The sequence below is a fragment of the Prionailurus bengalensis genome, chromosome A2 (assembly GCF_016509475.1).
Source record: "Prionailurus bengalensis isolate Pbe53 chromosome A2, Fcat_Pben_1.1_paternal_pri, whole genome shotgun sequence".
Classification (NCBI taxonomy): Eukaryota; Metazoa; Chordata; class Mammalia; order Carnivora; family Felidae; genus Prionailurus; species Prionailurus bengalensis.
In genome coordinates, this window is record NC_057348.1 from 8,809,047 (window position 1) to 8,822,591 (window position 13,545).

Below are 13,545 nucleotides of genomic sequence, written 5' to 3' on the forward strand. Positions count from 1 at the left end.
TAATAGAATAATTAATCAAAGTATATTGCAATATATATACCGTGTTACCCCTTCTATAACTGTGAGGTTCCCCTGCAGAGTCAGGTGGGCCCCCACCCTAGGTCTGGCTGACAACATTCCTTCCAGGAACATATGGAAAGGTTAATTCTTTGGATAATGGAAGTGTCCAGGTAGGGCAGGCCACCCAGGCAGCCGGGAAATGCCCTGGAAGAGTAAGGGAAGGACCCCGGCCTAGGTTTTTTTATTGAGGTGCAGTGGGTGTCTGGAGTAAGAGTTTGTGCACAAGGGCAGGGACTTCCTGGGACTGGCCCTCATGCCAGCAGCAAAGCAGTGAGCTGCCAGGTTTTCTTGTCACCTTGTTCAGATGGGGGGCACAAGGGGACAGAGGAGGAGGGCGGCTTTTAACAGCTGTCAGCCAACAAACATTAAAAAATGGGAGTCAGGGGCGCCTGGGTGGCTCAGTCGGTTGAGCGCCCGACTTCGGCTCAGGTCACGATCTCGCGGTCCGTGAGTTCGAGCCCCGCGTCGGGCTCTGTGCCGACAGCTCAGAGCCTGGAGCCCGTTTCAGATTCTGTGTCTCCCTCTCTCTCTGCCCCTCCCCTGTTCGTGCTCTGTCTCTCTGTGTCTCAAAAATAAAAATAAAAAAATGTTAAAAAAATTTTTTTAAAAAAGGTTAAAAATTAAAGATAAAATCTTAAAAGCAGCAAGAGAAGAACAGCTAGTTACATATAAGGGAAAACCCATAACACCATCAGCTGATCTTTTTTAGCAGAAACTTAGGCCAGAAGCAAGTGTCATTATATGTTCAAAGTGCTAAAAGGAAAAAAGGAAAGAGAAAAAAACTATAACCAAGAATACTCTCCCTAGCAAGATTATCATTCAGAACTGAAAGAGAGATAGTTTCCCCAGACAAACAAAAGTGAAAAGACCACGAAACTGGTCTAACAAGAAATGATCAAGGAATTTCTTTTGAGTATGGCCATTTCTTTCCCACTTAAATTTGGAAAATTATGAAAGAAGAAATCTCACTGGTAAAAGCAAACATGTAGCAAAGATAGTGAATCGATTACTTATAAAGCTAGTACAAAGGACAAAATACTAAAATATTAAAACCAACTATATCTACAATAATTAGTTAAGGAGTACCCAAAATAAAAAGAGGTAAAATATGGCATCAAACACATAAAGCACGAGGAGAGGGGGAATATACTTTAGAATGTGTCTGAGGGGCGCCTGGGTGGCTCAGTCGGTTGAGCTTCCGACTTCGGCTCAGGTCCTGATCTCACACTCCGTGAGTTCGAGCCCCGCGTCGGGCTCTGTGCTGACAGCTCAGAGCCTGGAGCCTGTTTCTGATTCTGTGTCTCCCTCTCTCTCTGACCCTCCCCCGTTCATGCTCTGTCTCTCTCTGTCTCAAAAAAAAATAACCATTAAAAAAATTTAAAAAAAATAGAATGTGTTTGAATTTAAGTGACCACCAACTTAAAATAGACTTCTAGGGGCGCCTGGGTGGCGCAGTCGGTTAAGCGTCCGACTTCAGCCAGGTCACGATCTCGCGGTCCGGGAGTTCGAGCCCCGCGTCAGGCTCTGGGCTGATGGCTCAGAGCCTGGAGCCTGTTTCCGATTCTGTGTCTCCCTCTCTCTCTGCCCCTCCCCCGTTCATGCTCTGTCTCTCTCTGTCCCAAAAATAAATAAAAAACGTTGAAAAAAAAATTAAAAAAAAAAATAGACTTCTATATCCAGGATGTTATGTATGAATCTCATGGTAACCACAAACTAAAAACCTGTGATAGATACACAAAAATAAATAAGTAAGTAAGTAAGTAGAAGGGAATCTAAACATAACAGTAAAAAAGTAATCAAATCACAAGGGAAGAAAGAGAATAAAGGAACAGAGGGGCGCCTGGGTGGCTCAGTCGGTTAAGCGTCCGACTTCAGCTCAGGTCACGATCTTGCGGTCCGTGGGTTCGAGCCCCGCATCGGGCTCTGTGCTGACAGCTCAGAGCCTGGAGCCTGCTTCATATTCTGTGTCTCCCTCTCTCTCTGACCCTCCCCTGTTCATGCTCTGTCTCTCCCTGTCTCAAAAATAAATAAACGTTAAAAAAAATAAAAAAAATAAATAAATAAAGGAACAGAGAACTATAAAGACAACCAGAAAACAATAAATAAAATGGTAGTAGGCACACACCCATTAATTATTACTCTAAATGTCAGTGGACTAAATGTGGCAATCAAAATACATAGATTGACTGAATGTATTTAAAAAAAAATTTTTTAACGTTTATTTATTTTTGAGACAGAGAGAGACAGAGCATGAACGGGGGAGGGGCAGAGAGAGAGGGAGACACAGAATCGGAAGCAGGCTCCAGGCTCCGAGCCATCAGCCCGGAGCCCGACGCGGGGCTCGAACTCCCAGACAGCGAGATCGTGACCCGAGCCGAAGTCGGACGCTCAACCGACTGAGCCACCCAGGCGCCCCTGAATGTATTTTTTAAAGAAGACCCATCTATATGCTGCCTACAAGAGATATACTTCAGACCTTAAGACACATACAGACTGAAGGTGAAGGGATGGCAAAAGATATCCCATGCAAGTGTAAACGAAACAGAAGCTGGAATAGCAGTACATGTGTCAGAAAAAAAATAAACTTCAAAACAGGCTGTAACAAGAAACCAAGAAGGGCACTGCGTAATGATAAAGGGATCGATCAATGAGAGGATATAACAATTGTAAATGTCTATGTATCCAACACAGGAGCACTTAAAGACATAAAGCCAATATCGACAGATATAAAGGGAGAAATGTGCAGCAATACAGCAATAGTAGAAAATTTTAACACCTCACTTACATCAATGGATAGATCATCCAAAGAGAAAATCAATAAGGAAACAGTGGCCTTATACGACGCACTAAACCGGATGGACTCAACAGCCATATAGAGAACATTCCATCCCCAAAGAGCAGAATACACATTCTTTCCAAGTGCACATGGAACATTCTCCACGATAGATCATGTTAGGTCACAAAACAACTTTCAGTAAATTTAAAAAGATTGAAATAATATCAAGCACCTTCCAGCCACAACAATATGGAACTAGAAATCAATTATAAGAAGAAAAAAAAGGAAAAAACAAACATGTAGAGGCTAAACAACATGCTACTAAACAACCAATGGTCCAACAAAGAAATAAAGGGGAAATAAAAAAAAATACCTTGAGACAAATGAAAACGGAAACACAACATTCCAAAACCTATGGAATCCAGCAAAAGCAGTTCTAGGAGGCAATTTTCCAGTTTAATAGGCCTACCTCAAGAAACAAGAAAAATCTCAAATAAACAATCTAATCGTACACCTTAAAGAACTAGAAAAGGAATAAACAAAGCCCAAATTTATTAGAAGGAAGGAAATAATAAAGAGGAGAGCAGAAATAAATACAATGGGGACTTTAAAAAAAAAACAATAGAAAAGATCAATGAAACTAAGAGATGGTTCTTTGAAAAGATAGACAAAATTAGTAAATCTTTAACAAGACTCAACAAGAAACAAAAAAGAGAAAACTCAAATAAAATCATAAGTGAAAAGGATTATAAGAGACTACTATCAAATAATTATATGCCAAATAAATTGGACAACAAAGAAGAAATGGATAAATTCTTAGAAACACACAGTCTTCCATGACTAAATCAGGAAAAAATTGAAAATCTGAACAGACCAGTTACTAGTAATGAAATTGAATCTGTAATTTAAAAACTCCTGGGGCGCCTGGGTGGCGCAATCGGTTAAGCGTCCGACATCAGCCAGGTCACGATCTCGCGGTCCGTGAGTTCGAGCCCCGCGTCGGGCTCTGGGCTGATGGCTCAGAGCCTGGAGCCTGTTTCCGATTCTGTGCCTCCCTCTCTCTCTGCCCCTCCCCCGTTCATGCTCTGTCTCTCTCTGTCCCAAAAATAAATAAACGTTGAAAAAAAAAATTTTTTTAATAAATAAATAAAAAATAAAAAAAATAAAAATAAAAAAATAAAAACTCCTAACAAACAAATGTCCAGGACCAGACAATATCAAAGGTGAATTTTATCAAACGTTTAAAAAGCTAATACCTATCCTTCTCAAACTATTCCAAAAATTGAAGAGGAAGGACTGCTCTCCAATTCATTCTGTAGGCCAGCATTATCCAGACACCACAACCAAAGACTACCAAAGAACAAAGAAAAGAAAAGAGAAGAGAAGAAAAGAAAAGAAAGAAAATTACAGGCCAATATTCCTGATAAATATAGATGCAAAAACTTCAACAACATATTAGCAAACAGAATTTTTAACAATACATTAAGGATCATACACCATAATCAAGTAGGACTTATTCCAGAGATGCAAGGATGGTTCGATATTCACAAATCAATCAACAGGATACACCACATTAACAAAATGAAGGGTAAAAATCGTATGATCATCTCAAGAGATGCAGAAGAATTCAACAAAATTCAGCATCCATTTATGATTAAAAAAATGTAAACAAAGTGGGTATACAGGGGACATAGCTCAACATAACAAAAGTCATAAAACAAACCCATAGGGGCATCTGGGTAGCTCAGTTGGCTAACTGGCTGACTCTTGAGCTCAGCTCAGGTCTTGATCTCAGGGTCGTGAGTCTGAGCCCTGTGTTGGGTGTGGAGCCTACTTAAAAACATCAACAACAAAAACAACCCAAAGCTAATATTATACTCAATAGAAAAAACGCTGAAAGCTTTTCCTTTAAGATCAGGGGCAAGACAAAGATGTCCACTCCTGCCACTTTTGAAAAAATTTTTATTTTAGGGGCGCCTGGGTGGCGCAGTCGGTTAAGCATCCGACTTCAGCCAGGTCACGATCTCGCGGTCCGTGAGTTCGAGCCCCGCGTCAGGCTCTGGGCTGATGGCTCAGAGCCTGGAGCCTGTTTCTGATTCTCTGTCTCCCTCTCTCTCTGCCCCTCCCCCGTTCATGCTCTGTCTCTCTCTGTCCCAAAAATAAATAAACGTTGAAAAAAAAAATTAAAAAAAAAAAAAATTTTTATTTTAGAGACAGAGTTAGAGATTATGAACAGGAAAAACGAGCAGAGGGAGAGAGAATCTGAAGGAGGCTCCACACTCAGTGTGGAGCCCAATGGGGGCTCCCCAGGATCATGACCTGAGCTGAAATCAAGCATCAGATGCTCAACTGACTGAGCCACCTGGGTGCCTCCACTCTTGCCACTTTTATTCAACATAGTACTTGAAGCCCCTAGCCACAGCAATTAAGAAAAAAAAAAAAAAAGATAACAAACAAACAAATAAATGGCATCCAAATTGATAAGGAAGAAATAAAACTATCACTGTTTGTAGATGACATGATACGAAATACAGGACGTCCTAAAGATTCCACCAAAAAACTATTAGAATAAATGAATTCAGGGGCGCCTGGGTGGCGCAGTCGGTTAAGCGTCCAACTTCAGCCAGGTCACGATCTCACGGTCCGTGAGTTCGAGCCCCGCGTCAGGCTCTGGGCTGATGGCTCAGAGCCTGGAGCCTGTTTCCGATTCTGTGCCTCCCTCTCTCTCTGCCCCTGCCCCGTTCATGCTCTGTCTCTCTCTGTCCCAAAAATAAATAAACGTTGAAAAAAAAATTTAGAATAAATGAATTCAGTGAAGCTGCAAGATATAAAATTAATATACAATCTGTTACAGTTCTACACAACAATTGTCAAAAAAAAAGAAATTATTAAAAAAAAGAAATTAAGAAAACAGTTTGCTATTGCATTGGACAGAATAAAAAGACCTGGGAATAAATTTAATCAAGAAGGTGAAAGTCCTGTATTCTGTATTCTGAAAACTATAAGAAACTGATGAAAGAAGTTTAAGATAATGCAAATAAATGGAATGATATACCATGTTCATGGATTGGAACAATTAATAATATTAAAATGTCTATACTAACGAAAGCAATCTACAGATTAAATGCAATTTCTATCATAATAGCAATAGCATTTTTAACATTTTTCACAGAACTAGAACAAATCATCCTAAAATTTGTATGGAACTGAAAAGACTCTGAATAGCCAAGGCAATCTTGAGAAAGAACAAATCTGGAGTATCATGCTCCCAGATTTCAAAGAATACTATAGAGCTATACTAAAAAGACAGTACGGTACCAGCATGAAAACAGACACAGAACTCAATGGAACAGAATACAGCCCAGAAATAAACTCATACTTATGTGGTCAATTAATCTACGACAAAGGAAGCAAAAGTATACAACGAGGAAAAGACAATAAATTTTGGGAGAACTGGACAGCAACATGCAAAAGAATGAAACCAGACTACTTTCTTATACCACATACAAAAATAAACCCCAAATGGATTAAAGACCTAAATGTAAGGCCTGAAACTATAAAACTCCTAAAAGAAAACATGGGCAGTAAACCTTGGACATTGGTCTCAGCAATATCTTTTTGGATGTCTTCTCAGATAAAAGCAAAAATCTACAAGTAGGACTATCTGAAACTGAAAACAAGAGATTTTTACAGCAAAGCAAACCGTCAACAAAACAAAAAGGCAAATTATTGAGTTAGAGAAGATATTTGCAAATAACATATCCAAGAAGGAGTTAATATCCAAAATACATAAAGAACCCATACAACTCAACACTAAAAAAGTCTGATTTAAAAATGGGCAGAGGACCTGAAGAGATATTTGTCCAAAGAAGACATACAGATGGCCAACAGATGCCGGAAGAGATACTCAACATCACTAATCATCAGGGAAATGCAAATCAAAACCACGATGAGATATCACATCACAACTGTCAGAAGGGCCATTATCAAAAAGACGAAAAGGAATATTCCTCAGCCCCCAAAGAGGATAAAATTTCTCCATGTGTGACAACATGAGTGGACCCAGAGCATATTATACTAAGTGAAGTAAGTCCGACAGAGAAAAACAAATACCACGTGATTTCACTTATACGTGGAACCTACAAAACAAAACAAAGAAAATAAAACAGAATCATACTTACAAATACAAAGGTCAAACCGGGGGTTGACAGAGAAGGGGGTAGGGGGACTCATGAAATCAGTAAAGGGGATTAAGAGATACAAACTTCCAGTTATAAAATAAATAAGTCACAGGGATGTAAAGTAAAGCCTAGGGAATATAGTCATTAATACTGTAATAATTTTTTACAGTTTATTTATTTGAGGGAGAGAGAGGGAGGGAGCGAGCACAAGCAGGGGAAGGGCAGAGAGGAGGAGAGACAGAATCCTAAGCAGGCTGTGCGCCATCAGCACAGAGCCCCATGCAGGGCTCCAACTCACGACTGTGAGATCATGGCCTGGGCCTAGATCAAGAGTCAGACGCTTAACCGACTGAGCCACCCAGGCTCCCCAACCGTTCTCTTTTCTCCACATCTTACCAACACTTGTTACTTCTCGAAAAGATGTCTGTATTCCCGTGCTCACTGCAGTATTATACACCATAGCCAAGATATGGAAACAACCCGAGTGTTGACAGATGACCGGATAAAGAAAATGGGGCGTCTATAGACAAAGGAATGGTATTCGGTCTCATAGAGCAAGGAAAATTCCGACATTTGTTAAAACCTGAATGAATCTGGGGGCGCCTGGGTGGCGCAGTCGGTTAAGCGTCCGACTTCAGCCAGGTCACGATCTCGCGGTCCGGGAGTTCGAGCCCCACGTCGGGCTCTGGGCTGATGATGGCTCAGAGCCTGGAGCCTGTTTCCGATTCTGTGTCTCCCTCTCTCTCTGCCCCTCCCCCGTTCATGCTCTGTCTCTCTCTGTCCCAAAAATAAATAAATGTTGAAAAAAAAATAAAAAAAAAAACAAAAAAAACCCTGAATGAATCTGGAGGACGTTATGCCAGATGAAGTCAGACACAGAAATAATACTTCATGAATTCGCTTAATGCAGAATCTATAAACGTTTCTTCAATACTAAATTTATGGAGAATTTTTAACATGAAAGGGTGTTGAGTTTTGTCAAAGGTTTTTTTTCTCTGCACCTGTTAAGATGATCGTGTGCTTTTCACCCTTTATTCAGTTAATGTGGTGTATCTCATTGATTCGTCCAGCTTTGTCATCAGGGTAATGCTGGCCTGGTAAAAGAACTCTAGGAGTGTTCCCTCTGCTTCAGTTTTTTTTTTTGTAAGAGTTTACAAAGGATTTGTATTCTTTCTTCTTTGAATGATTAGAATTCACCAGTGAGGCCATCCAGTCCTGGGCTTTTCTTTGTTGGGAGGCTTTATTGGGAATTCAATCTCCTTACTCACTATTGGTCGGTTCAGATGTTTCTGTTTCTTCATGATTCAGTCTTGGGAGGTTGTGTGCTTTGAGGAAGTTATCCAATTATTTTAGGTTACCCAATTGGTTTGCGTGTGATTGTTCACAGTAATCTCTAACAATCCCTTTGTATTTCTATGATGTCAGATACAGTTTCTCCTCTTTCATTTCGGATTTCAGTCATCTGAATCTCCTGTATTTTTTTCTTAGCCTAGCCAAAGGTTTGTCAATTTGGTTTATCTTAAAAACAACAACAGTAGGGGTGCCTGGGTGGGTCAGTTGGAAGAGTGTGTGACTTGTGATGTCAGGGTTGTGATTTTGAGCCCCCCCCCGTCGGATGTAGAGAGGACTTTAAAATAAAAACAAAGACAGTTTAACCCGTTAGTTTCAAACTTCCACATTTTTTTTCACGTTGTTCATCAGCATCCATTTATTTAAGCTTCCAGAATTCCCTCTTGCGTCTCCTCATAAGGCAGGCCTACTGGTGATAAAACTCCCCCAACCAGAGATGCCTGGGTGGCTCAGTCAGTTAAGCGTCAGACATCCGGACTTCAGCTCAGGTCATGATCTTACCGCTGCTGGGTTCCAGCCCCGTGTCGGGCTCTGTGCTGACAACCCAGAGCCCGGAGCCTGCTTCGGATTCTGTGTCTCCCTCTCTCTCTGTCCCTCGCCTGCTCATTCTCTGTCTCGCAAAAATAAATAAAAACATTTTTTTAAGGTTTAAAAAAAAATACAAATAAAATAAGAAAATAAACTCCCTCAACAGTTGTTTGTCTGGGGAAGTTTTTATATTTCCTTCGTTTCTGAAGGACAGCTTTACTAGGAAAAGCATTCTTGGTTGACAGTTTCTTCCCTCAGCACTCTGAATATAGGGATCCAATTCTGTTGTGGCTTGTAAGGTTTCTGCTGAGTAATCCACCGATAGTCTAATTGGGATTCCTTTGTGTGTGATGAGTCCCTTTCCTCTTGTTACTTTCAGAATTCTTTGTCTTTGATTTTTGGTGACTTGATCATAATGTGTTTGGGAAGTGTTCTTTGGGTTGAACCCATTTGGTGACACTTGACTTCATTTACCTGGGTGTCCCTGCCTCTCCCAAGATTTGGGACGTCTCCAGCCATTATTTCTTTCCCCTCTCTCTCTCTTTTAGCTACAGGATAGATGTGTTAATTTGCTTGATTGTGATAATCATTTCGCAATGTATGTATGTATCATCACGTTGTACACCTTAAATATATGCACATTTTATTTGCCAATTATGTCGTAATGAAGCTAGAAGAAAAAGGGAAGCCGCCAAAGGAATATAAGTATATTACTGTTTTTAAGACAATTGAAAGAAGTGGAAGCAATTTTTGTAAGGCAATATTCTGTTTCCATGACGACTGTCGTCAAGAGAACAGAACCTCAGAAGGGAACTTCTCTGATCCTTATCAAAAAATTTTGGGGGCGCCTGGGTGGCTCAGTTGGTTAAGCATCCAACTTTTATTCTTTTTAATGTTTATTTATTTTTGAGAGAGAGACAGAGTGCAAGCAGGGGAGGGGCAGAGAGAGAGGGGGAGACACAGAATCCAAAGCAGGCTGCTGGCTGAGCTGTCAGCACAGAGCCCGACGCGGGGCTCGAACCCACAAACCGCAAGGTCGTGACCTGAGCCGAAGTCAGACACTTAACTGGCTAAGCCCCCCAGGTGCCCCTCCAATGCTCTCTTCAAAGAATTTCTGATTTTCAACTTAAGAGAGAGGAACAGCTTTTAATTCGCATCCCTTGCGAGCGGGATGTAGGACAGGCTAAACCAGGTCATTGACGAGAACTGCAACATGCAGAATAATAAGGCCGGTCCCCTCGTGTGCCACCAAAGAGCAGCACACGAGGTAAATATGAAACACAATAAGCAGAATAATCGTTGCAAAGCCATCGTGTTGTTTCAAGCATGTTCTTCAGCTGCTTCAGGGTCCCATTAAAAGGCACACACTGGCCAATGCAGCAACATTCCCAAGGGTATGAAATGCAGGAAAAGGCTTTATGCCGCCTGGAAGGCACAGTAATCCAGTTCCGAGGATAGCGAAGCCTATCACAGATCACTGCGACCTGGTGTTGAAACCAAGGGAGGAGGCATCAGGACCCACGTGGTCAGGCCCTGGCTCCCGCTTGCCTGCCCCCACCCCCACCCCCACCCCCCCGGAACCCGGAACCACCTAAGTGCCCGACTCTTGATTTCGGCTCAGGTCACCGTCTCCCGGTTTGTTGAGTGCAAGCCCCACGCCGGGCTCCATGCGGACAGTGCGGAGTCGGCTTGGGATCCTCTCTCTCCGCCCCTCCCATTCTCTCTCTCTGTCTCAAAATGAAGTAGAATAAAAAAATAAAAATTTCAAAAGCTACCGCAAATAAATCTTCAAGGAAATAAAATAAAATTTGCAAGTGCCGAAGACTTCATTTAAATTTAATTCATTCCTTGCTCGGTCAGAGTTGCTGTGCTTAGTGAAGGATATTTCAGGACACCGTGGTATGACCACTGGGAAGTCAGGCGAGACAGTAGTTTTCTGATGATTAAGGTGAGTCATACTCTCTTGTCCTCTGTATGATATTCAGTAACTCCCCAAAGATGATCCGGGTATCTTGCTACAACTTAGCGGGGTCCCAGGGTGTCACTGCAAGTTGACCCTACCACTGATTCGGTGCAGGAGGGTTCCTAAATTAGCAAGATGAATTCAGAAGCCACCTCTGAGAGGCCCCGAGGGCCAAGCAGGGTACTTTTCTCCTTTTTATTGCGGATATTCTTTTATTACACGTTGCCTTTCCGGTTGGGCAAATTTTAGACCTCGGTTTCAACACTTGTTTCTTCTGCTTCCTTCTCTGTCTTGTTTTTTCCCATCGCTGGATATACTTCGGGGGAGGGGGGGTGTCCTCTCTACCCGGGTATTTTTAACATTTTCCTCCAGGGAGCCTCAGGGTTCTCCAGAGCCTCTCCCGAGACCACTGGCTGCCCTACAGGGTTTAAGGACCCTGGACTTAAATCAAGTGGAACCAATCCCTTTGCTGTGCCACAGGGGCACCTGAGTGTCGTGCCCTCTCCCTCGAGGCTCAGGATCTTGGCTGCAGTAGAGGCAGGGGCAGAAGCAGCAGAGGTCCTTAAAGGTCCTGGTGAGTCCTCTGGGGTCAAGGAGCGTGGACTCAGGCCCCCGTCTACTGGCTGCCTTTGACTCTCCCTTCTCTTTCTCTAGTTAAATGACTGCTGCCTCTGGGGTGCCTGGTTGAGCGTCCAACTTTGGCTCAGGTCAGGATCTCACAGTTTGTGGGTTTGGGCCCCGCGCCAGGCTCTGTGCTGACAGCTCAGAGCCAGGAGCCTGCTTCGGATTCTGCGTCTTCCTCTCTCTCTGCCCCTCCCCGACTTATGCTCTGTCTCTCTCTCAAAAAATAAATACACATTAAAAAAAAAAAAAAAAAAAGAATGACACCCACGCGGCACACAAGCACACACACAAACACACCCGGAGAGAGTAGGGGAAAGCTCAGGACTCACATGACAGGCATCCCTGGGGGAGGAAGGGCCGGCCTCCTGTGAAATGGCTTCAGAAAGCCAGGAAAGGAGCTGCCTGGTTCGGGTTTTCCCTGGGGGTGGGGTGGGGCCGGAGCAAAGATTCTGCACACCAGGCAGGCCGGGGTTTGTGCGATTTTGAGTCTGAAGTCAGCGCCAGAGAAGGGGGCTTCCAGACGTTCTCATCAGCTTTCCCAGTGGGGGGTGGGGGGAGCGGGGGCGGGGGGCACAGTTCAGAGGCCGGGGGCCGGTGTAAGCTGCCCGCAAACAACAAAAAAAATGTCCGACTTCTCATTACAAGGCCAAATGTAGATAAGAAAAATATGCATTTGCAACGGCTGGGTTTTTTTTTTTTTTAAGTTTATTCATTTATTTTGAGAGAGAGTGAGCATGAGTGCATGCAGGTGGGGGAAAGGGGGGAGGGAGAGATTGAGAGAGAGACAGAGAGAGAGAGTGAGAGAGAGAGAATATCCTAAGCAGGCTCCACACTACCAGCACGGAGCCGGACGCAGGACTCGAACCCACGAACTGCGAGATCATGCCCTGAGCCGACGTCAGACCCTTAACCCACGGAGGCACCCAGGCGCCCCCTGTGATGGCTGTTTTTATATAAGGAAACACTAACCAAAAGTTCAAGAAATGATCAACACCGTGTATTTGGGTGGGGCTGGTGTAGCCGTGCTGGAGGGATCCAGGATCTATGGGCAGCAAGTTTTCTTAGGTTAGACTTTGCTATCTACAGATTTATTTAAAATAAACAGAGACACGTGGGGCTGCCCGGGCGGCTCGGTGGGTTAAGCATCTGACTCGGCTTCAGCTCAGGTCATGGTCTCGCTGTTCATGATCTGTGCCGGAGGCGTGGAGCCTGCCTGGGATTCTCTTTCTCCCTCTGCCCCTCCCCCACGCTCGCTGGCTCTCCCTGTCTCTCAAAATAAATAAACTTTAAAAAGTAAACAAAAACAATGTATAATGAATGTTAAACTCTCTGCCCAAGAAGGAGCACAAACCTCATTAACAAACAACACGCTGTATGTATAATCACGCGTCCAGATGCATGTGCAACCTTGTGCCCACCTCCACATACGAGGAAAAAATTCCCCTTTCTGGATATTCATCTTAACCCTAAATATTTTTTAAAAATGTTTTTTTAGTGTTTATTTATTTTTGAGAGAGAGAGAGAGAGAGACAGAGCGTGAGCTGGGGAGGGGCAGAGAGAGAGGGAGACGCAGAATCGGAAGCAGGCTCCTGGCTCCGAGCCGTCAGCACGGAGCCCGACGCGGGGCTCGAACTCACCAAACCATAACCTGAGCCGAGGTCAGCCGCTTAACCGACTGAGCCACCCATCCTAACTCTAAATAAAAGGAACCCACTCTCACCCTTGCCGGGGAGTCCAGGCTTTGGAAGTTATTCCCTGTGATCTTATTCGCTCCAAATAGTTTCCATTGTGTGGCAGCTCCCCCCGGGATGAGCCTCTACCCCTATGACCCACCAAAGAGCAAACTCACATTCGTTGGGTTACAGCATTACCGAGGAGAGGGCTAAAAACAAGCTGAGGGCAAGACATGAGCTGACACCCCTTAACCACCACCCCCTTAACACACACACACACACACACACACACACACACACTCTCTCTCTCTCTCTCTCTCTCTATATATATATATATATATATATATACACACACACACACACATATATAGTTTGCAACTGTCTGAATGG